The sequence below is a fragment of the Pinus tabuliformis genome, chromosome 7 (assembly GCF_031772625.1).
Source record: "Pinus tabuliformis cultivar Carrire ecotype Pingquan chromosome 7, CPIR1, whole genome shotgun sequence".
NCBI classification, from domain to species: domain Eukaryota; kingdom Viridiplantae; phylum Streptophyta; class Pinopsida; order Pinales; family Pinaceae; genus Pinus; species Pinus tabuliformis.
Window position 1 is genome coordinate 6,774,328 of NC_142293.1, and position 26,091 is coordinate 6,800,418.

Sequence of the window (26,091 nt, forward strand, 5' to 3'; positions counted from 1 at the left end):
AGTCGGCTCACTGTCTTCCGCTTTTAGTTGAGCTAAGCAAACAGAATTGGCAAGAGCTGGCACCATCTTCTCAGAAAAATCGATGATATACTTGAGAGTCATCACTGACTATGTGGCTTTACCCTGTATGCCTAGTAATAATCCCAGTTCAACTTGGTTAACCCTATGGATTGCTTCTGCCTTTTCTTTAGCTTTCTATTTCCAGTTTGTTTTTATCATTGATTTCTTGCAATTTTCGGGCTTGTATGTGACTGAGCAATTAGAAGCTTTCCTTCTCGAACAATTTTCTCAGTGATGCGTTTTTCTGCTTTTGCTCTCTTATCAGCTATAAAGCTCAAAATTTGTAAAAATAATGATTTTGTGAGCTCTTGACCCTGAGCACTAAACTGTCTGTTTCTGATATCAACATCGTTCAGTACCCATTTAACCATTGTTGTATATGAGAGATCAGTAATGGATGGCTCAACAGAATTCTCTGAATCTGCGGCTCTATTGCATGCGGTGTCTGTTTATAAGGGCGCCATTTCTCTGTCTTTGGACACTGGATCCTTACCTTTTTCCCGATAGCTTCCTGCACATTTCTTTGCGTAACTTTTGTTCTTCATTCTTGCAGTTCACAAGTGAGGTGAGAGTAATGATAATAAATAATGACAGGAAAGCTTTAAATGCCACAGATATGCAAAAACATGCCACCTTACGTGAACTGGTTCTTTGGAAAACAAAAAACCATATTTTATTAACAACTGGTATGTAACTCATTAATTATCATTAAAGTGCGTAATCGGTTCTTGGTTTATGGAAAAAAACGTTTCTTGAATATTGAGCCAGGAAAATCTGCGATGGAATGTTTTTGCGATTTGCATCACAGTATCGCATATCGTTGTATCACATTACCACAATATCATCGTGTTGTTTTATTGCAATGTCGCGAGATCGCAGTATCGCAAGATCTCAGATCGCTTAATCGTTTAATCGTTATGTGTAATTTATGCGATTTTACGATATGCGAAATGCGATATTACATATCGGCGATTTTAAGGTTTTCTAATGTGAGTGCTCATTAATGCATGCGATGCGATGGAGTTTCACGTCGCAATCTCACATTTTTTATCATTTTCGCTCATAAGAAGGTGCCCTATCATTCTTTGCGCAATGTGATATTTCTTAAGGAGTGACTTTACTTTCTTCATCATGAAACTTAAGTTTTTTAGATTTTTCAAAAGTATTTTCCTAAGTCCATGATGGTAAGTTTTATCCAAAAGGAAATATAAACACGAATTGATTTTTTAAATTTTTTTGACGAAGGGTCCCCACTTGTATAGTGTTATTTCTAATACTAAATAAGTAGGGGGGTTGTGGGTGGCCACAACAATTGGCAATTCACTTGGAAGAACTAGTTATCTCTGTTTTTCTATTGAATTTTCTAAACTTCCAAAACAGAAAATTTTTCAGAAAGTTAAACTTTATTATGGAAAGATAAAGTACATTATGCTCTAACTTGTCAATGACATTTTGTTTTAACTATTTTCAACTTTGATTATTTGCTCCCTCAGGCTAGTCGTTGTATTTACATCAGTCATTACTTGTTCTGTAAAGATAAAACAAAGTCTTCTCTGTAAACCAGTTTTAAATATGCTCATTTGTCGTAGGTAGAGCCTCTGCTGCCAGCAGGCATTTATAGCCTTGACAGGGTTACCAATTACCCATCAACGATCCTGTATCCTACTTAAAGTAACCTACAACTTTCAAAGAAGAATCCACATCCACACTTATTGCTTTGATTTTCTTTTTACTCTTAAAGAACAATGTCTTGGTTTGATAGCCAATTTATGACACAGTCATTCACTTGATTTATAACTTTGTTGAACAAGCTGGCTCGTGATGAGACCCCTTGTCTTTTGATTGCAAAAATATTGAGTCATTGCCCTATTGTGGTGTACAGTATTTGGCAAAGTCAACAAGTTATAATATCTGTGATTATGATAAGCCGGCTCGTGATGAGACCTCTTATTCTTCAAGATGAAGTGTATCCTTGGGTTGTTCCTCTGAAAGTTGTGATTTCCTTAGCAGGGAGGAAGTCATTGTTTCCTTAAGATAGCTCTGGACGACAATAATAGAGTTTTTGGAAATAGTTGTTCTACAGAGAATCTTTATTTTGTTATTGATACCTTTCATTGTACTGACATAAAACAATTTCTTCACTAAAGGTTGTTTTCATCAAACTTTATGAAGTTGAAACTAGTATCATACCTAGGCTAGAGTTTTTAACGATATCTTTCAATAATAAAGGTCAATTTTCCAAAAGATTTGCTATTTATACAAGCGAAAAATCAAAATCTGAAAGAGAATTGGTGTCTTATTCGTAAATTCCTATTGTAACCATTCACAACTGGTTTTATTATGAAAAGAAAAACAATTACTTTACAAAATAGAAGAATAATCTTCTATGGAAAATATTTCTTGAGAATTTGTCTGTTAACAGGCAAAGGGTTCCTCTTACCTGCTAAATCCTGTAACACAAACGTTGATGGACCTATGACTTCTACAATTTGAAAAGGACCAAGCCACATTCTTTGAAATTTTGTATGTTTCCCTTTCTCTTCATGAGCCTTGTCCCATTTTAAAACTAAATCTCCCATCTGAAAATCTTTTCTGGTCATTATGTTTGAATCAAAAGAGGATTTTACTAGTGCTTGATGATGAGCATGGGTTTTCTTAGCCTGTTCTCGTTGTTCTTCTAATTTGATTATTTCCATTTGTCTTAGCTGTAAGGAGGAAGTTGGTACTTCATCAATGTATTGAACTAGAGACAAAGAGGGAATTGCTAAATGAGTCGGAAGAACCACTTCTTTCCCATAAACTAAATTAAAGGGAGAAGTGCCGATAGAAGCTTTTTGCATTATTCGGTCTACCCATAAAGCATATATTAAAGCCTTATGCTAATTTTTATGATTTTGGTCAACTGTTCTTTTGATAATCCTGATTAGGTTTTTATTTGTAGACTCAGCTAATCCATTGCCTTGTGGGTAATAATTGGCCGAATATTTAAGTTTTTATCCTCTTTTAAGTGCAAATTTAGTCATTGCATTTCCAGAAAAGTATGATGCATTATCAAACATTACAGCGGAAGGCAATCCAAACCTAGTGATTATAAATTGATCTATGAACTCAATGATATTTTCAGCATTAGCTGTCTTGAGTGGAACTTCTTCTACCCACTTAGTAAAATAATCTGTTGTTGTGAGGATATATCTATGCTGCTTAGAAGAGTGAGGAATGATCGCACCTATTATGTCCAATCCCCATTGACTGAAAGGTTGCTCAATGTTAACTGGCTGTAGTGGCAAGGATGGTTTCTTTTGTCTCCCAGCAGTAGTTTGGCAGACTTGACATTTCCTCACATAACTGTGCAAGTCTTTAAATAACATGGGCCAGTAATAGCTTGCACGCAAGATTTTATGTGCAGTAGCATCTCCAGCATAGTGTCCGCCTGCTGGCCCATCGTGGAGTTCCTGCAAAACGTTTTCAACTTCGGATTTCTCAAGACATCTAAGAAGAACAGAATCATAATTTATTCTAAAAAGAATATCATTTATGAGCTGATATTGTTTGGCTTTCAACCTTAGAGCTCTTTTCTTAGTATGATCGAGGTGTGAAGGAGCATACCCATTCTTAAGATAATAAATGATATCAGAGTATAATGATTCTACATTGTTTAGGCTTACCTCGCACATTTGTACCTCTGCAGATGGAATTTCATAAATTTGTGACACTCAAGCCAACATTTTGCAAAAGCCTTGACCTTTTACAATGTTTGCTGGTTTAATCTCTATGTCATATTCCTACAAGGCAGTAACCCAATTGGCCCTTTTCTCACCCACATCCTTCTGTACTAGAATATTCCTTACCGCTGGAAACAATATTATAATTTTTGTATGGGTTTTGAGTAAAAAAGGTCTGAAGTATTTGACTGCCTTGAAAACAACATAAGCCTGTTTCTCCACATCTGAATAATTTAATTCAGTGCCCTATAAATTTGAATTGAAAAAAGCAATTGGGGCTTCCGCTTTTTCTTGATTTTCTTGAGTGAGTATCACAGCATCTGACCTATCTGAGGAAAATTTATATAAAATAAAAGGCTCTAAAAAATTCAGAGTTGCTAAATATGGAGCATTAATAATATCTTGTTTGATCGGGTTGAATGCTTCGTGTTCATCTTGGCCCCATTTAAAAATTGAGTTCTTTTTAATCATGGCTTGCAAAGGGGACACGATTCGTGAAAAATCTAGAACAAATCTCTTTACAAAGTTGATCTGACCAAGGAAAGATTGCATGGCTTTTTTGTTGTGAGGTAAGGATATTTCAGAAATCTCTTTGATTTAGTTGGAATCGATGTGAATTCCAGATTTTGACACTATGAATCCTAGAAGTTTCCCTTCACTTAATGCGAAAAAGGATTTTTTTGGGTTAAGTGAAATTCCATACCTTAAACAACGTTGGAAGATTTGTTTTAAATATCTAAGATGGTCGCTTCGTTTCTTGGAATACACTGTTATATCATCCAAATAAATTACTACAGATTTATTGACTAAACCTTTGAATGCGATGTCCATGGCTCTCTGAAATGTGGCACCAACATTAATCAAACCAAATGGCATCTTTCGATATGAGTATGTGCCCCATTTAGTTCTAAATGTGGTTTTTTATTGATCATCAGGATGTACCAACACTTGATTTTATCCTGAAAATCCATCCAAGAAAGACGTTAATTCTGAGCCCGCCACTGCCTGCAATATCTGTTCCATAGGTGGTAAAGGAAAATTATCATTTTGGCAGGCCTTGTTAAGGTTTCGAAAGTCAATGAAAATCCTAATATCTCCGTTTTTCTTTCTAACAGGTACCATATTGGAGACCCATTTAGAATGTCTGACGAGAAAGATTATTCTGGCTTTCAATAACTTATTGAGTTCAGTTTTTATCTAATTTTCTAAATTGGGATGGATCTTTCTCAATTTTTGTTGGACAGGTTTTTCATTATCGATCATTGGAATAGTATGTTGGATGATGGAAGTGTCGTATGTTTTGAGTTCATCATAGTTCCAAGAAAAAACATTTTTATATTATCTCAAAGGACGAATATATGCTAATTTTTCTTCAGGGGCTAGGCTGAGACCTAGATTAATGTTTTGTGGTTTGGCATCGGTTCCTAGGTTTACTAATTCGTAATTCAAATTTGAAATTTGGAGTTTTGAATTGGTAGACCTTTTAAACCAATCTTTCAAATCGTACAGGTCTTCTAACTTGACTACCGATTTAGGTATAGCATTGTTAGTGCTATCTTGTTTCAATTGTCAATCATGTTGGTCTTCATCAATTATTCGATTGGAGTAGGATCCTTCAGATGTGAGGAAATTTATGATATCAGGATCGTCGTTGAATACTCTCCAATTTGTGATGTTATTAGGAATATATGGTCTAAAGATTAATTCTATTGAGAATCTATCTGGACTAAAATATTATGAAGGAATAAGCTTAGAGGCTACGTTAGCCAAAAGGTCTGCACTTGCATTTTGGAGTCTGGGAATTGAAGAAATATTAAATGCTATAAAATGCTCAGTCAGATCTTGAACTAAGGATTGATAATGTTTTAAATGACCTGATAAGCAATGTATAGTATTACGTACCCGTCTGACTACAATTTCAGAGTCTTCGAAAACTTGAAGGTACTTGACGTCTAACCCGATTGCTTTGTACAACCCTTGGACCAAAGCCTCATATTTTGCTGTATTGTTGGTGCAATCAAATTCGAGTCTGCATGTTAGCATAATTTTATCTCCTTCTGGACTAATTAGAACGCATCCTGCTCCTGCTCCTTCGTTAGATTTAGAACCATCAAAAAATAATTTCCAAAGCAAAGATTTATTTACAGGACTATCTAAAAAATTGATACATTTTGAACTATCTATTTGAGAAAATTTTTTGACTTGGGACAAAACAGAATGTTCTAAGTAAGGTGACGTATGAGCATTAAAATTGCCGAGGAAAGAGTCTACTGAGTAATTGCCAATAATGCTACTGTTATACGCTACTGGTTCATTTTCCCCTTCTAGCTCCGTTACTATGTATTTCTGATGTAGTTCTCGTTCAACTTCTATTTGATTTGGTTTACCATTGTAGGGTAGCCACATGTGTGACCAGTCAGTTGCGAAGTATCCATGAAGTTTTCTGACCAATCCCTACTAAGAATTAAGCCATAAAATTATGGAATATCAACAACTAAAATGTCAATAACTTGACATACCTTAGGGTTGGATGACAGCCTTATGGTTACTTGATTTAGTTCGCCAATCACTTTGACTTGAGATCGATCTAGCTGAACTATGCGCACAACGGATTTCTGTGGTTGAACATTTAATTTGGCACATATGGAATTTGGTAAAATATTCGATGAAGCACAAGAATCCACTAAGCAATTATGCAGATTTTTATTGAAAATTTCATAAGTAAGGAGAAACGAGGGAGTATGAGATCTCGATCTTCCTCCAATTAGAGTGATGTCATTTGGATCAATCTTATTGGTCACATTAGTTGGAGGTATTCCCATGTTATGGGAATCTTGAGAAAGTACAGCAACAGACAAAGGTGCAACTGGCACAACATGTAATTCTTTCAACATTATCTTTTGTTGATGCTTTAACTTGCTCAATTCGTAAAGAGTGATGTTGGCCCTAGTATTTTTCATATCTTCTATAACATTGTACTCCATTTCATCCGAAACGATCAATGTTTTAGATGGAGTTGATGAATCTGTTTGGACTGGGCTGGTTTTAGTCTCTTTAGATGTCGTTTTCTTTGTTGCGGCTTTATCCTTTATTGCAGAGCCTGTGTGCTTTGGCTTAGGGATAGTTTGGGGAGGATCAATCTGATTTCTACTTTGTGTGCTAACTAGGAATACTTCTTGATCTTCTTCTTGTGGGAGGATGAAATCCCACATTCCTTGTAACTCTACAACTTCTTCTTCATCGGTTTTCCCTTCAGTGGCAATTTCCTCTTCGTCTTCTTTGGGTTCAGCATTTGTAATAGCATTGGGTGGCTTTGAATCCGTTGAAGGGCCTCTTTTAAAAGCTCTATAGGGATTTTTTGAAGAAGTTTCTGCTACTTGCTTCTTGATGTCAACCATTTCATTAGACATGGTCTTCAGAACTTTTTGCAATCCTTCCAAATCGAATGGATCTTTTGTTTGTTTCTTCTTGGAATCTTCCTTGAAGGTGACTTTCTTGGATTTCCGTTCCTCTATCGTGGATTTCTTCTCTAGGGCTATTATACGTTTCTCTACTGCTATTGCTTCTTTCATGTTTTCAGCTAAGGTTGTTTTATTAGCCCTATCCACGAAGATTGCTATGTTTGATGGTAAAGCAGTGATATACCATTCACTTTGTACTTCTTCGCTAGGATGGGAAGCAGTAGGAATTTTGTTTAGGATTTTATTGAAACGTAAATTGAAATCTTTGATAGGCTCTCTTGACTCGGCCCTAAGGTTAGATAGGTCGTTGATTAGCGTTGCCGTAGACCTGTCATCACAAAACTTGGTTAGGAATTGTTCTTGGAAGATGTCCCAACTAGTGATAGATCCAGAGGGTAATGAGAAATACCATGATCCAGCTGTTCCTTACAGAGTATAAGGAAAAAGTCGAACAACAACATCTTCATTAGTAACCCCATTGAGATTAATGGATAGCATAATTTTGTTTATATGCTCTTCTGCTAGCATGCCTGCCTCAGGATTAAACTTAGGCAGCCATTTCTCAGGATGGGCCCGTATTTGACTCAATGGTGCAGGCATTAAGACTGCCCCAGGGTTATTCCATGGAGATTGGGCCATTGCTGAACTACTAACAGAGGAAAGTGCATAAGATGATCCCTGCGGTTGGGAAGATGATGATATTACGATTGCAGATGATTGAGGAGGAGTTTTGGGGGTTCTAGTGGGCGGATGGACAATGATCTGAAGTGGAGGAGTGGATGGTTGACTTCGTGGTGAAGAAGTTGAGATGGATGATGATGATGAAAGAGTCTCGCTATCGGACTCCTTAGGTGATTTCCTTGCTCTTTTCCTTTTGGGAAGAGGTAATTCGGCTGGCTGAATGCCAAACTTTTCACTCTTTAATCTAGTCAGGGGATGAGCAGGGTTATATTGCGAAGTCATGCTGCCTTGAGATTTATCAGATCTTTGAGGAGAAATAGAAATTCGCTGAAGTTTGTGAATCAAAGATTCGACTTCAGGGAGTTCAATAGTAGATTGTTCTGAAATGTCAGGGTTTGTAGCAGCGGTTGATGCTCCAGTGACTTCTAACTCTGGATTTAGGTGTAATGGAGAAGTCGGGGGAGATGGTGAGGGCGATTTACTCTCAAAATGGTATTCAAATTTATATTTACTTGCCATTCATAGTTCAGGCCCTCCTTCTAGTGCCAAATATGTTGAAGCCCAAAAATCGGGTCTACAACAAGGGGGATACCCGCCCGGTCCCGACCTTGGTTGGCAGCTCCTTATCCGTTTGGTATAGCGGGTCCGACTGGGGATATGGGACCTGTTTCCCAATCTATGAGTGTGTGTGTGTAGAATTTGATGTTCCTGATCTAACAGTTCCTAATTGAGATATTCTAATTCTAACTTTAATCTAATGCTATGCTATTGTATTCTAATAAGCAGCAACATCTAAGTCTATACTAACCCAGGATGTAATTATTATCTATTATATGATCTAAAAAGATTTCAAATAACAACTGGTAATAAAGATCATTAAGCTATTATGAGAAAAGAAATCAATAAGAATGAACCACTTCGTATAAAAAGTTAGACGAAACAGTTGTGAAAAACATATCTCATAATGAGCTATTCATACATTAAGCATAAATAAATAGCTATCACCGTACAAAAGTGCCAAATGATAACTCAGGCATTCCTGCAGTAATATATAAACAACTAAAAACTGCATATCACTTTAACACATAAGAAGAAATGGTTAAGAGATAAAAGTACCATTTATAACTAGTCTTACTCATGAGCTTCAAGTGACAATGATTTATCTCTCCTTGATCTAACATCCACTAAGAGTACATAAGTACAACATTAGTAGCAGATATTAAATGCAAACATCAACAAATCTTGTTCCCTTCATTCATCAAAACCTCCTCGGAGGGTGAAAAAGTGCATCTTCTAAGGACAATTTTTTGACAAATTTCTGGACCCTTCTTTAAATGCATGAGAAGGGTTTAAATACTACTAACTAAATCTAAAAATAACTTATTTCCTAAAATTCAGGATGCGGTTTAAATGACCGTCCTTTTTCTAAGAAAAAATAAAGCAAAACTATTTCTAAAATTAAATCTAATATCTAACTATTTCTGCATTTGCTCCTTAACATTGCAAGCATTCAGTATTTGCTTGAGTAGAGTCGGCTGACTGTCTTCCACTTTTAGTTGAGCTAAGCAAACAGAATTGGCAAGAGCTGGCACCATCTTCTCAGCAAAATCGATGATATACTTGAGAGTCATCCACTGACTATGTGGCTTTACCCTGTATGCCCAGTAATAATCCTAGTTCAACTTGGTTAACCCTATGGATTGCTTCTGCCTTTTCTTTAGCTTTCTATTTCCAGTTTGTTTTTATCATTGCTTTCTTGAAATTTTCGGGCTTGTAGGTGACTGAGCAATTAGAAGCTTTCCTTCTCGAACAATTTTCTTAGTGATGCACGATTAGTGCTAGGCGCTAATCGCGCATCGGAAACTGCCTCCGTTCCTTGATCCGGGCTTCTCTGATGCATTTTTCGCCTTTTGCGCCTCTTTCTCTTATCGGGTATAAAACTCAAAATTTGTAAAAATAATGATTTCGTGAGCTCTTGACCCTGGGCACCAAACTGTCCATTTCTAATATCAGCATCATTCAGTACCCCTTTAACCATGGCTATATATGAGATATCAGTAATGGATGGCTTAGCAGAATTCTGTGAATCTGCGGCTCTGTTGCATGCGGTGTCTGTTTATAAGGGTGCCATTTCTCTATCTTTGGACACTGGATCCTTACCCTTTTTCCCCATAGCTTCCTCCACATTGCTTTGCGTAACTTTTGTTCTTCGTTCCTGCAGTTCACAAGTGAGGTAAGAGTAATGATAATAAATAATGACAGGAAAGCTTTAAATGCCACAGATATGCAAAAACACGCCACCTTACATGAACTAGATCTTTAGGAAACACAAAACCATATTTTATTAACAACTGGCATGTAACTCATTAATTATCATTAAAGCGCGTAACTGGTTCTTGGTTTATGGAAAAATCTTTTTCTTGAACATTGAGCCAGGAAAATCTGCGATGGAATGTTTTTGCGATTTGCATCGCAGTATTGCATTACCACAATATCATCGTGTTGTTTTATCGTAATGTCGCGAGATCGCAGTATCGCAAGATCACAGATCACTTAATCGTTTAATCGTTATGTGTATTTTATGCGATTTGCGATATCGCATGTCAGCGATTTTAAGGTTTTCTAACATGAGTGCTCATTAATTCATGTGATGCGATGGAGGTTTGCGTCTCAATCTCGCATTTTTTCTCATTTTACCTCATAAGAAGGTGCCCTATCATTCTTTGCGCGATGCAATATTTCTTAAGGAGTGAATTTACTTTCTTTAGCATGAAACTTAAGCTTTTTAGATTTTTAAAAGGTATTTTCCTAAGTCCATGATGGTAAGTTTTATCCAAAAGGAAATATAAACACTAATTGATTTTTTAAAAATTTTTGACGAAGGGTCCCCACTTATATAGTGTTATTGCTAATACTAAATAAGGAGGGGTTTGTTGGTGGCCACAACAGAACCCTACCAACCTATGATTTGTTAGTCTATATACCCTGATGCCATTGCATCTTCGTATCTTAAACACTCTGTAGTGTTCATGAGTCTAGTGTTGTCTGGTTAAAACTGTTGTTGTGCCTTCTATTGTTCAAGGGTCCCTACTTGTTTCCTCGATCAATTGACCCTACATATCCTTTTATCATGCCCTCTGTTGTTTATACGGAAAATCTCAAAAGATTCTTTAGAAAACAAAATCATCCTTGTCCGGTTTCGTGCCGACTGATGTAGGACACGTCATTTCCTACCTTTCGACAAGTTCCTTCCTATCAACTTCAACACTCTATCTAGGAAGATAACCCAGAAACACATTAAGTGCCTTGGTGCTTGCAGACATCATTGGCAGGTTACCTTGTGCTTGATCATGGGTTTTCATCATTGGCTCCTGATTAAGCGATTATACAAGTGTTCGACAACAAAAAAACTTTCACATTCGCTAGTTTGTATTGTGCATCTTGGAGACCATCACCATTATCAGTGGCCTTTCTCACATCTGTTAACAGTCTCCATTATTGGCTGGTAATTAAATGATTTCATGCATGTTCGACGTCAACTCATTTTATCACGCGTACCGACCTATGTTGTTCAGTGAAGCAGGAATCAAGACCTTGGGTAGAGGCTTGCATCATTCGGCCTTGTTTCCTCTCCCAAGCTGCGATATTATTCTTTAAAGACAACCATTTCAAGATAATCTATTATGACACTAGATCCGCCCTGTGCCATATTGGCGGCCAACATTGTTATATCTCTGAGGAGAAAGTTACTCTGACATAGTTTTTGAGCATGGGAATGCCCGACTCAGGACATGATTTTAGCAGTTCATATATATGTACTTTTGTTGTATCAGGTTTTCCTTATCACCTGACATTTCTCTCTCTCTCTACAAAGATTTCGACAGGAAATTACAGTATTTTCATAAAGTATTTCATCCACCGTCTCTGCTTATGATCTCATACTTTATGGGGCATCTGTTATAGGAAAATTTTACCTCCTAATCAACTCAAAGGAGAAGGACAAGATGACTAAAAGAATGACCACAGTTGCAAGCCTAGAATTCACACTAACGCTCTCTGTACATTGACAACCTGCTTTATAAAGCTTGCTTACAAGCATAAAGGAGTGTTATTCACCTGCTAACTCATGTTGTTAGACCAGGGGGAGCATTAGTGAACTTTAGTGATGCTCAAGTGGTTATGCCAAAAAATCTGCCATAAAATATCTAGATATTATTTCCCTAAATTTGTGAAAGAAAAGAAGGGAAACTCCAAAAATCAAGATATTTGGAGAAATTCTATTTCGGAAATAGAGGCAAATGGGAAAAAGTTGGTAAACGAGGTAGGTTCATGGTTTTTACCCAAATGAACTATAGGTGGAGTTGGGAAGCCCTAATTCGATTGCTATTTAAGAAACGATAGGGCCATTGCACAAGGGTCAGAACATTTAGAAGGATAGTACATGGTGTTGTTGTGATATTGTCATATTCTTGAAGGAGCTAGCTGAAAGAAGGAGAGAGAGAGAGGAAGAAGGGATAAGGAAGGCAGGTACAATAGGGTTTTTTTAATCACTCTTCTGAATATAGGACTGTGGTCTTGTTCCACTACTCGAAGTGTTCGTGATATTGTGCATTTATTTGTTCATTCTGATGCTTGTTGTGTTGAGTAGATAAGTTATACATTTATACATGTTTGTTACAGATTCTTGCATTAATTGTCAGAAGTGTATGTTGTGATTGGTTTGCTTTGTTCTCTTGTGCAGGAATCGTCTTGGAGCCGGTTAGGAGGAGTTCTTCTTACCACACGAAGATCCCCAAGCGAATCTAGCAAGAACCAAAGGTGATCCTCTTTCCATACTCTTTCAATATATGCATGATAAATGAACATGTGTGTAATAGGTACCTTTTGCAGATAACCTTACAGTCTGTCAGAAGTCACAAGAAGACTTTCGAGGGTATTTTTCATCTTGTGCATTGTACCCCATAGCAAGGTGCATTAACTACAATATCTACAATGGGATATTGTAGTGTAGAGGTTTGGGGGGTTTTTTGGTTTTGGCCCATTTGGTCAAATATGTGCCAATAACCTTCCAGGATTTTTAGGAGGGTATTCCTAGGCTATTTAGACGGAGCAGGAATGGCCTTAAAAGCACTTCCTTTGTCTGGGATGATGAGAGTTCCTAATGTCTGGGGGTATTTTTTCTCTTCAGGTTCTTCAACTTCATTCGGGATGATTTTTACAGCACTTCCCTTATCTGGGCTACTTAATGGATGAATTATTACAAGAGGAGATCTTGGTTCTTCAGTTTCCCCTGTTTCTCCTTTCCCTTCATGAAGATTACTAAGGTTCCCTTCTTGCAATGATTTTGGGCTAGAATTCTCAATTTCTTGAAAATCTTGCTCCTCAGTTTGACTGTGCACCTCAACAAAGACTACAGATGGTGATCCTGTGGCCTAAAGGGAACTAGTAGGTTGTCTAGAAGCAACTTTTCTAGGTCCTACTGAAGGCTGAGATTCTGCTTTTTTAAGGATTTTGTCTATAAGGTCGATCGGCCAAGGGTCACTGGCCCCTTAGCTTTATCAGGATTGGGTAGTGGTTTAGGATTCTTTTTAGGCTTTTTGTGCTTAGTCATGCACACAAATAAAATGCTGATTTCTACCCAAAATAACAACAAATTTGCAGGAAAGCGAGTGGGGGAGTAGGGCTGTTACATGCTCTGTACGCAGGTTCTTACCTTTTGTTTTTAAAATCCAATCCTCTCCTAGCAGGTACTTACACTACTCTCAAAAGAAACAAATGGCTACACTCTTCCCCGGCAACATCACCAAAATGTTGAGTAGTAAAAAGGGTCTTTTTAACCTCTATTTACCCTACATTAATTATCAATCCAGGTATGATTTGTTATCTCAAGAATGTACTCAGTCTGAGGCGGTCATTTGTCAAGAGTAATGCTAGTAGTATAGTGCTTTCACAAAAAGTAAATAAATGCTAGAAACAAACCCTGAATGTAATGGAAAGAAATTGAGATTCTTTGTAACTAAATCATTAATTTAAAAAAACTACAACACTCATTAGTCAAGGCTGTAGTAATTATAACTATTCCCTTTGTAAACTAATACAAATGAAAATCAATCAAAGAGAAGATCCCCAATATGGGAACCAGACAACAATAGTTGATGTTCACTACAATTGTATATCATTTTGTTCACACCAAAGCAATTACTTGAAATGATAATTCAATTAACAGAAAAGGGAACAACAACTAATCTATTGAAAATATTAAATAGCAAAGATTTAATGTACATGAATGAATTAAGCAGCAATTGTAATCTAAAGGAATCAAGCAACAACCTTTAACTGGAAATGATTTGAACAACAAAATAAGAATGGAACAACAAACTTAAATAAGTCTACGAAATATTGAACAACAAATTGAATCAAATATAAACACACAGTGAACTAAATCAAATGTTAACACACAGGAGAATCTATACTAATGAAATCAGTAATCTGAGTTCAGCATAATAAATATTAACCATAGTTATAACAAAACAGCAATTGCAGTTGCAATGGAATGGCAATCCAAATGAATAGCAATCACACTTAAAACCCATAACTAAATAACAACAGTACTGATCTGTAAATGCACAACAATGTTACTCTGTAAATGAATAGTAATTTTAATCTATAAAGGAACAACAATGTTACGCCCTAATATCAATCTGTAAAGGAACAACAATGCAATATAATTTTAGAATGAACAACATAACGTTTCAATTGCAGAAGATAACCTTACTATTCAAATATGAATTAAATATAATAGAACGAGTAAACGAAATAATAAGGAGCAACAGATTACTAAATGAAACAAGTAAAAGAAATCAAACCACACATGACTTGGAATTGGAAAATACTAGTACCTGGGCCCTTAGCCTCCAGGGACTCACCTGCGGTTACTCCAGAATCAAAGACGGAACAACAACAAGATTTATGTATTAATCATGAAAACAGAGTTACAGTAATCGATCTTTAGAGAGAGTCAATGATCAAAGTCCCATTTGCAACAGGAAATTCTATAAAACAATAATAATTCACCCCCTGGGCTAACAGCGTTGTCCCCTTTTATAGTGGCCAGGCAGAAATACAAAAGATATAGATATTCTTAAGGTAGCGATCATATCATTATCCTTCAGTTATCTCTTCGTCCTGTTGCGCAAATATGGTATTTCTTCTTCCTTTTCCTGGCTCATGCTCTCTGATCTGGATTGTCTTGTCTGAATGCGGTTCCATGTCAAAGGGACATCAGTCTATTTTTCTTTGTCTTTTCCTTTGAGATGGCGATCTTCCATTTTCTTCATTTTCTACATAGAAAAAGGTAATAATTAGTCATTTTATGTTACTTACAAATCTCTTAAACTTTATCATAATCCTTCATCATATGCCCATCTCATAATGTAAAGAAGTTATGAATTAAAGGAAAAGATAATGAAATAAGTGGCAATTACATACATTTTCTAATGCTCAACACCGTGCAGGTTGTACAAAGTTCCAATCCAAACTCCATGCATGAATATTAGTGCTCACCGAACCATCTTTCAGGTATCCTTCTCGAACACTATTTTTACACCTACATCATCTAGCTTGCTTACAAAAATCAGATTTCGGCGAATGCAAGAATATGCTGAACACCCAAAAGTGTTCTAACCCTTCCACCTTGCAACTTCAACTTTATTTTTCCACGAATAATGCTTCTAGCCTTCCTATCATCCCCTAAGAACACATCACCACCATCGTATTTCTCATGCTCACAAAACCACTCTCTATGGGGAGTGAAGTGAAAGGATGCACCTGAGTCAATCAACAATGCCTCATGATCTACACGTGTACTTGAAGAATCCAAGTACACATCCCCACCTTCATCTGAGGTGGTATTCACCTCTGCTGAACGAGAATCATCAGATCCCTTTCCTTTGTTTGGAGCTTTAGATTTACAGTCCCTTTTGTAGTGCCCTTCCTTTCCACATTTCTAGCAAATGACCTTTACAAGTTTTCTTGGAGATTTAGATCTCCCTCTAGATTTAGATTCCCACTCCATGACTTATTTTTGTTTCTGTTTTGGTACCATCCTCATACAGACAAGGCATCACCATTCTGGCTCTCCATATTTTTCTGTCTCATCTCCTCCATTAGCAAGGATGAGACTATTTCATCAAACTACAAGGTAGTTGCATCGCCACCTAATGAAATAACTATACTATCCCACGGATTTGGTAGAGAACACAACAAACTGATGCACTTATCTTCATCTGAAATTTTAATATCAATAGATAATAACTGAATTAATACAATATTAAATGCATTCAAATGCTTTGTCACCGAGTCTCCATCTTTCATCCTCAGGTTATACAGCTTTTTCCATGGGAACAGTTTATTCACCACAGACTTAAATTGGTACAAAGTCCCTAACTTGTCCCACAAAGCATTTGCTGTAGCTTCCCTTGATACATTCAACAATACTGAATCTGAGACACATAATCGTATTATGCTCTTTGCCTTCTAATCCAACTTCTTCCATTCTTTATCAGACACTCCCATTGGTTTAGTAACTGGATCTACCACGATCCACTAATCTTTATCAACCAACAGATCCTCCAACTTGAGTTTCCATAACTCAAAACTCTAACCATTAAATTTATCGATCTCCATCTTTCCACCACTCACCGTCTCTTTTCACCACCAAAATCTATCCCACATATCTCCCACTAAATAGGGTCTACCACAGGCCCGAGAAAAACCCCTCAGCAACAAAGGCATCCCCTTGAAGCCAAAACAACTCTAATACCAAATGATAGTTTTAACACCGTACATAAATTACCTGCATACGAATTCTAAAACATAGAAAATAGAGAATGTGAGAGCATAACACATAAAACACATATACACAGAGATTTCCCTTGGATCCCAAAACCAGGACTACCAGATTGATTTTTCATTATTTTCCTTTCAATGTTACAATACGTATTTATACATGCTGAAGCATCCAATACCATGGACAGAAAAACCATCGCGTCCAAAACCATGGACCGAAAACCATCGCGTCCAAAACCATGTGCAAAAACCATGCACAAAACCATAGGTATCTCTGGGAGCCTTTGCATCAGTTGCGCTAGCCCCTCTAGTTCTCAATACAACACTTGGCTACCTCTTCATGGCCCCGCATGAGCCCTTACTGGCTCTGCATCACCCTCCTCAGATGTTGCGCTGCTCTCCTGGCACAATCTCTGCCTTCTCTGTTTATGTGTACTCAATGCCCCTCATCTTCTCTCCCGATCATTGATTCTATCTCTCTTAGCAAACCCTTCTCAAGAGAATAAAATGACTCGTCATTTAGTGTACTCTCCAAGTGACCCTCAAGCCTCCTTTTATACTTTTCATGTTGACATATCAACAACTGATATTAAGTCCTTAATTAATGGCTAAGATTAGATCTAGCTTGATCCATGTCTTTTGGACCACTCTAACACAGATTCATATTAATACACATTAATAATTTATTTTCCCTAAGTTTAGACTTAGGGACTCCATTAAAAATATTAATTTTTTTAATATCTCCTAATCTGTTTAGAATCTGCCGAAACCCTTTATGGGTATTGGAGATCTCATGTGCCTCAACCTGTCCACCAAATATCGTGGCTAGAGCACACAAATGCTACCCCAAATCAACAATCCCTCTTAGCGAGGAATGCACTCTAGCAGTACTCCTCACTAAGTATTACTCTTATCATCCGACATCGGTACCTGTGCCGATGCTAGGCCTTCCTACCCAACATCCTCTGCACTATTGCCTCATTTACTACTGCTCATGGTTCTGCCACTGCCATTGCTGGATCTATATGACAGCTCCCTTTTTATCTGTGTTGCTGCTGGTCCTTTCTCTTAGCAATGCATCCACATTTCTCCTCCTCTCATCATGTTGCATCGTGCTTCCCACTGCTGCACTACAACTCAGTTACTGAGAAGTAAGTAACTGATCTCCCAACTAACCTCCTTGTTCGGAAAGAGACACCCACGATGTTGAAGGTCCCTCTACTGCTCACAAGTGCTCCCTCTCTGACCTCTATGCTACTACAACAACTCCCTTCATCTCACACCATTGCACACCTCTATGTACCATCCTGAATTGGTGCAACACTTCTGTGCCTCTCACACTGGTGCAACCTATTAGTCTCGCACCGTCTCGGGACTCTTGCATCGTATCTTTCTCTTCCGCTCCATCCACATCTGTCTCTAACCACTCAGCCAGTCCTACTCCTCCTCATCGGGGTTCTTGTAGCAATGTTTAATCCAAGAGGTTGGGTATCTCAAGGATACTACCCCTCTCACATGTAGTCCTCTTGACTACAGCTCGATGTTTCCCCACTTTCGCTCAAGTGGTGTGTGTGCACTCATGGCACAGTCATCGTCTGTTAAAACTTCCTTCTCTGCCCATGCTGGCGTTGCCTTAGTCTCAGAAGACTCTCCCTTATGCTTCTTACTTGGGCACTAGCTCGCATAATGACCCATATCCCCACAGTGGAAGCACTTGATCTTGGAGAGATCTTTCTTCTTTCGCTTCTACTCCTTTCCCTCAGATTCTAGGGCCACATCGTCATCCTCCTACTTGACCTTGATCCCTTTGTTTCTGCTACTTGTCTTCAACTACCGTCTGATCTCTTCCTGGTAAAGATCTGCCCACATCTTGTCCCAAGGTGGGAGAGTCCCTCTATCCAGGATACTATGGAAAAACACTTCCCAATCTTCTGAGACAACATTCAGGGTTGTCCTCACCATAAGCTCCTGATTTGGTGTCACTCCTATAACAGTCAACTGGTCTTGGATCTCATTCAGTCCTCCGAGGAAGGTGTCAATTGATTGACCCTTCTTCATCTAATATGAACTCATCTAGTTCTCGAGCATCATTCTTCTCTACACAAAAGTATGCTGGTACAAGTTCTTGAGAACCTCCCACATGTCAACTATCATTTCCTTCTTGGCTATATGTGGTACCACATTATCCTTGACCCCATCAAGGATAATGCACTTGGCCCTTACCATTGCCTCTTCGTACTTGTTGTTATCATTGGGGTCGACTGAGATAGCTATAACCTTCAAGGCGAAGTTCTTGACACGATTCCTGTCAAGCACTAATAAGATTCTAGCCTTTGAGACTGCGAAGCTCGATGCTTTGTCCAGTCTATCTTGTTCTCTTAACCTATGTAGTGCCATGACGCTCTTCTACTTCCCTCCTAGAAGTTCTCTTCTGGACTCCCTTTGAGTCCTAATTCCCCCCTAGAAATCCTTTTGCCGCTTGTCGAGATGCCCCCTACTCTGATCGTCTTGTGCAACTGCACTGCTGATCTGGGTTTCTCGGCTAGAAACCCTCGGTAACAACTCCTTTGGCCTTTCTCTGTCAGGTACTGTTCTGACTACAGTACCTCACCAAATCCACTTTGCAATATTCATGTAGCCTTCTAGACCCCAGCAACTAACTCTCTCTAAACTACGTCAACCCCTCTCTGCCCCACATTGGCTTTGCGTCACCCCAGATAGGTTCAAGTCAGCCTTGGGATGCCTTGTATCAACCATCTGGCCCTCTGCATTAGCAATGTTTACCTCTCTGAGGCTCTGCATAGTTCTCGACTTCTTCTGTGTGGCTCTGGCTAGCTCTGCGTTGCACTTCCTTGGCTTCCTTATTGCTAGAAACAGTTTATGTCACCTCGGGACAACTGTTTCCTACTACTATTGCTCCACTCAGTTGATGTCTTTTAGTCCTCATGTGATCTACAATCATCCTCTGATACCATGTTGAAGTTTCTAAATTTACTTAGTTTAGAAACACTTGATGCACTTTTTCTGATTTATTCCTACCTACTTGTTATATTTTCTTTAACAAGTTATTTACAAAGTAAATACTGAAAATAAACATGAGTGCATGCTCAATATATTATGGATTAACAACTAAAATAAACAAGAACACACACACCACCTGACACCATTATTTTTGGACCAATGTCCCTGGAAAAACCTAATGCGGGAAAACCGGTGCAGCTATCTAAGGATTTCCTTATTAAGCAATATTAGAGTACAATCTGGGTGTTGAAACTAGTCTGCCCAACAAAGAATTTCCTTAGGAGCTATACCTCACCGTTTGAGAGAAATCTCCTTGTTGAAACCTCGGAAAAACCCTTCTGACAGCTCCTCAGCACAAAACTGCTCTGCAACCCCAACGTCTGCCCAAACTAGATTGCGTCAACCCCTCTCTATCTCATGTTGGCCCTAAATAAGCCTTTCTAGGCTTGTGTCAGCTCCAGGAGGCCCTACATCAGCTCTGGGAGCCTCTTTGTCAGTTGTGCTAGCCCCTCTGGTGCTCTACATAGCACTTGGCTACCTCTGCGTGAACCCTTGTTGGCTCTGCGTCACCCTCCTTGGCTACTACGCTGCTCTCCTGACACAATCTTTGCCTTCTCTGTTTCACTATACTCAATGCCCCTCAGCTGCTCTCCTAATCACTGATTCTATCTCTCTTAGAAAACCCCCCTCTAGAGAATAGAATGAGGCTTAGACCATTTCATAATCACATCTACTTTAGAGGGATCTATTTTCAATTTCCCATTACTGACTATGTGACCTAAATAAACTAAAGAAGTCTTCCCAAACTCACACTTTGACAGGTTTACATACAATTTTTTTCATTTCATACCATGAAGCACTTTCTTCAGATGATATACATGTTCATCCCATGTCCTACTATAAACAACATTATCGTCTAGATATACAAGCACAAAATGATCAAGAAAATGACTAAATAGATTGTTCATTACCCTCATAAATGTGGCTGAAGCATTGCATAGTCTGAATGGCATCACCATCGATTCGAATAACCCTATTTATTTTTGAATGTAGTCTTCCAAACGTCTTGCTCTGCAACTATAACCTGGTAATATCCACTCCACAAATCGAGTTTTGTAAAATAAACAACATTTTTCAACTGATCTAATAATTCATCAATGCGAGGGAGAGGGTATCAATTCTTCACCATAATCTTGTTTAATGCTTTGTAGTCTATGCACATTCTCCATGTCTTGTCTTTCCTTAGCACAAACATGATCGATGAGCCACACAGAGAAGAACTCAGTCTGGTGACCCCTTGATTGAGCAATTCCTGCACCTCTTTCTTGATCTTCTCCATCTCGATAGAAGCCATCCTGTACATGCCAAAATTATGTAAAGGAGCATCTTGTTGTAAATATATCTCATGTTAGATTTCCCATTGTGGGGGCAATCCTCTCGGTTGCTAAAAAATCCATCATAATTAGAAATCATTTCAAACAATTCTTTCTTATGACAGGATTACAAGCTTTGAAAGCGTCAGCCATGTCAGCTTCTTTTACTCACTATCATGAGCATGCACCCTTTGTTGGAATTAACCATTAGTTTAATCTGTTTAGTGCTTACAAGACTAGAATTAAATTTTGTATGATAAACTCTCAGTATATATTCTACCCCATTCCTCATGAGGTGGTATTTGTTTTCATATCGAAAGAAAACTACCTTTACGTCATATAAATATGGGCTTCTCAAGATGATTCCACAGATGTCCAAAGGCACAACATCTTACTCTAATTCATCAACTAATTTGGAAAAAATCACACATTTAGCCCTATACTTATTATTTACCTATAATTTAGCATTATTGCTTACCAAACCAAGCGGGTATGGACTCAAATGAGGCTTAGTTTCAAGGCCTAACTTTTTCTCTAAGGACTCTAATATTAAGTTTTCTTGGGAAGCTAAATCGAATAGAGTTTCCACCTGTGTATGTTTTATGATAACTCTAATGTGGAATAACTCAATTCTGTTTCACTCATTACTTATTGGCTCATTCAAATAACTAGTGCTTGCAATCGAATCAAAACTATCATTAATAGAAAGAGTACCTCTTGCACCCACAACTATGATCACTGCCTCATCGTCGAAATTTGATCCAAGGTCCCGCTCTATTTCCAATGTCTTCTGCTTCCCTTTTCTGCTCAATCTCTTTGGTCTCAGCTCCGGATGCAGCTTCTAGTAGTGGTCCTCATCATGAACATATTTCTTGCAATGAGTGCAATATGGTGTTGCTCCATCCCATTTTTTGGCTACGAAAATATTCTTATCTTTCCCCTTTCCTTTCTTTTGTAATTTTCCATGCTAAGGTTTGAACGATGCTTTCTTGGCTTGGTCATCTCTATTGTTCTTGTCCTAGATTTCAATATGAATAGCCTTTACATTTTCTGCATCAATTTTAGTAGGATTGAACAGTAATAGTGAGTTTCTTATGTAACTATGTAGTGCACCAACATACTTAGTTAATATCTTGGGAGAATCTAATCAGATGCCCAGATTCAATGTTTGTTTATGAAATTCTTTAGTGAAGGTTTTCACATTTTTATGTTTACCTTGCCTTAGATATTTCCATTCCATAAGTGACTTTTGTTTATAGCCCAAAGTATAAAATTGGTCTTTCAATGTAGAAATAAAAGTAGACTGAGAGGAAAGAAGGCTACCTGACTTGTTGTTTCCCTTCTGCAACTTGCTCTCCCACCAAACAAGAGCAATGCCACTCAGTGGAAGAGATGCTAACTAGACCTTTACCCCATATTCCTCGATCTTTTGGATCCAACAGTAAACCTCTATTTGTCTTATCCAATTATTGAGTTTTTCTGTGCTACACTCTCCATTATACATGGGCTGGTCAAACTTTGCATCTAGCTTGAAGAACGGTTTCTTAGATGTGTGTTTGGAATCTCGATAAGAGTGATGAGAACTATCACTTGAAGGAGAGGGAGGAGGCTCTTCTCCACCACCTTCATGAATTTTTTATCGATTATCATCAACACCTTCCTTCTCATGCCCAAGTGCCTTCTCATACTCTAAAAACATCTTTTCCACTTTCTCTTCCATATTGTAGAATACCTTACGAAAGTTCTATTCCTTTTCCAAATGAGCTTCTTCATTTGCCATGTTTCTTCTTCATTGTGCAAGTCATGCTTCAGGATCAATGTACTTAAGTGTTCCTTCTCCTTTTTGGAGCTTGTTCCAGGTTAACATATAATCATGCAGTTTGCATTGACAAAGACCTGCTTTGATACAAAACTTGATCGAAGATATTTTACTTATAAATGCATAAGAATTAGATGAAATAGAGCTTATTAACAATGGAACTTACAAGTACACAAAAAATGAAGAAATAAAATGATAAGCAAGAAACCATGACACAATTATTCAATTACAGAGTTTGTCCAATTTGGACTATGTCTCCAGGCCCTTCAAATAGTGGGGAGGCCTTCTTTTATTAAGTGGCATAAGAAGAGATAAAAGTACAAGAAACATGATTTACAATCCTTATACCTACAAGCTGGAAGATGGATGAAGAATGGAGGGTCCAACTTTAGAAGCACAAAGTACCATTGAAATCCTGGTGAAAAATCGTGTAAAAGTGCCTATCCGAACACCCAATTTGGATAATTAGGCCTTCTACACCTTATCAGAATCTCCCTCACGATCAAGGTGAGGTCGCGACCTACTACCAGATTAGGGTCTACTACACACAATGGCTTCCAATATAATCAGCCAGTCTTCTCCACCTTTCTCTGACATAGATGGTCCTTTATATAAGTTGGCGTAAATACCTCAACTCTGAGGCAGTTCCAAACAATGACGCGTTTTAGATGGCAGGCTTGTCTCAGGAAAAGATTCTCGGTCCTTAATGATACATGGTAGAAAATGTTACAGTTATGGAAAAAACCCTTACAATCATGGCATGAAACTTATTTAACTACTTGTTGAAACCAGTGTCTTTCACTATCAGTGTTTCCCCCATCGGCGTCAGAAGAACCTAATCGATGACCCCTTGATTGAGCAATTCCTGCACCTGTTTCTTGATCTTCTCCATTTTGATAGAAGCCATCTTGTACATGCCAACATTCAGTAAAAAATAATCATGTTGTAAATGGATCTCATGTTGTATTTCCTGTTTTTGGGGAAATCCTCTCGGTTCGTGTAATAATCCATCATAATCATAAATAATTTCAAACAATTATTTCTTATGACCAAGATCACAACCTTTGAAAGTGTCAGCCATCTTGGCTTTTTTCGCTCTCAATATCATAAGCATGCACCCTTTTATAGAATTAACTAGTCATTTAGTATGTCCTATACTTAAAAGGCTAGCATTAATGTTTGTTGTTAGATGATCCAAAACTAAAATATTATCATAGGTTATAAAGTTGGAATAAAATAATTATTAATGTAAGATATTAAATTAATAATTACTATTCTAAAATGTTTAATTATTTAATGGAGACATTTAGAATTATCATATTGTTGTAACAAGATATGACTCTCCAAATGTGTCATATCTCAGGCTCTATTTTAGGAGATTTGTTAGCTAGTTGTTTTGAATAGCATTTATTATAAATGGACACTTGTTATTTAATAAGTGATCCATAATTAGAGGTAGTCAGGACACTTCTACCATTATTGTGGTATCAGAGCTCCAGTAATGCTGTAGTTGATGTGAAGAGGAGATTCCAGCTCTACAAGTTTTTGGAAAACTCCATTGAATTGATCAACAAATGATTGGTATGAAATTGTTCAGTTATTTTTGTTGTTTAAAAAGAAAAGAAATTTTATTATTGATTTTAGATTTTTAAAATCTGAAAATCATTTTTCATTATGCAAAACCGTGAAGGACTGCGAGTGATTATTATCAGTTTGATTCGATTGTAAAGGGTAGAATTGATTCTGTTAATTCTTTGATGCTGGAACATACGCCCATGCTGGAATTTAATGCAAAGTTGGATGGTATTTCTTTTTTATTTAGTTTAATGTTGAAAGTTTGATACGTTAATCCAAGTGTTGAAGAAATGAGGCACTTGTTGGAAGGCATGTCAAAAAACCTCTTGGTCTTCTAAAGAAAGCCACTGGCTCGCAATTCTTTTTTAAAGTGGTACCTAAAACCTTTCAATTCACCGAAGCATTTAATTTCATCTCATCGTCCAAAGCGTGCAAGGGGAGGCTTTCTGTGCCCGCATCTCGCCCATTTTCCCTCCACGCAGGAATTGTATTTTACCTTGTTCATTGGCTTATGCGCATATTGCATTTTCTATAATCTTCGGATCCTATATTTCAAATGAAAAGAGCACTGCTACCAGCATCTAATTCTTCATCCAATAGTGCAAATGAAAATTTGAGTTATGGCAATCAAAAGGAACGGCTATCAAATCGTTTGAGGAAACATTTTGGAAATATTATTAGAAAAGGAAATACAACAGCTGAGCTTCAATCCTAGTTGCATAAATTTAATGGTTCAGATTACCAATCTGAAGAACATGCTTGGTCCTCCAAAGTGGGGGTTGTGACAAGTTACCAAAAAGGCATTGACAATTCTTCAAGACAACTATCTAAAGTTTGTTGCTAGGTGTTACAGGGAAAAGTGTCTATATAGAACTGCTCTATCCCACTAAGGTGTGACAGCTGCCTTAGAAACAAACAGAGAAAAGCTACTTCTGTTTTTCCTTTATGAATTATAGATAGAGAGGAACAGAAAGACCAACCTCTGTCTTGCGCTAATCTCCTGATTTGATCCCTCTCTTCTTTGATAGTCCTCAGCTACCTGCTCCCTTGCACGCCCAGCTTCACAAAGTGCCTGTAAGATCACAGAAGCATAGCACTATACAAAGACATGGATCTATAATCATAAACAATCTAGGATCAGATGTAAATTGACCATACAAATGTAACAAGCATCAATGACATAAAAGCATGGAGGAAAACTCAAATAGCTTTTATTGATAAACAAGAAAAGAGCCAAGAGGAGTTACAACCAGTTGTTCTGACCCAGCATCAACCTCCCAGCAAAGAAGCCCCTCTTCACCTCAAACAAAGCTTAGATCACCCAACAATCTGATTTTTGTCTTAAGAAATCAACAACAATTCCTTACAATATGAAAAATTCCAGCCTCTGGATCTCTGGGATGAGGGATCCATATATAGATATCTGTAAGGAGAATGAGTCAGCTTGTGAAGTGTCTTCCCTCTGATAGTTCTTGCTTCCACTTGGAGACTGATGGCCTCTTACTCATCCTTGGTGGAATTCAGTGAGGCAA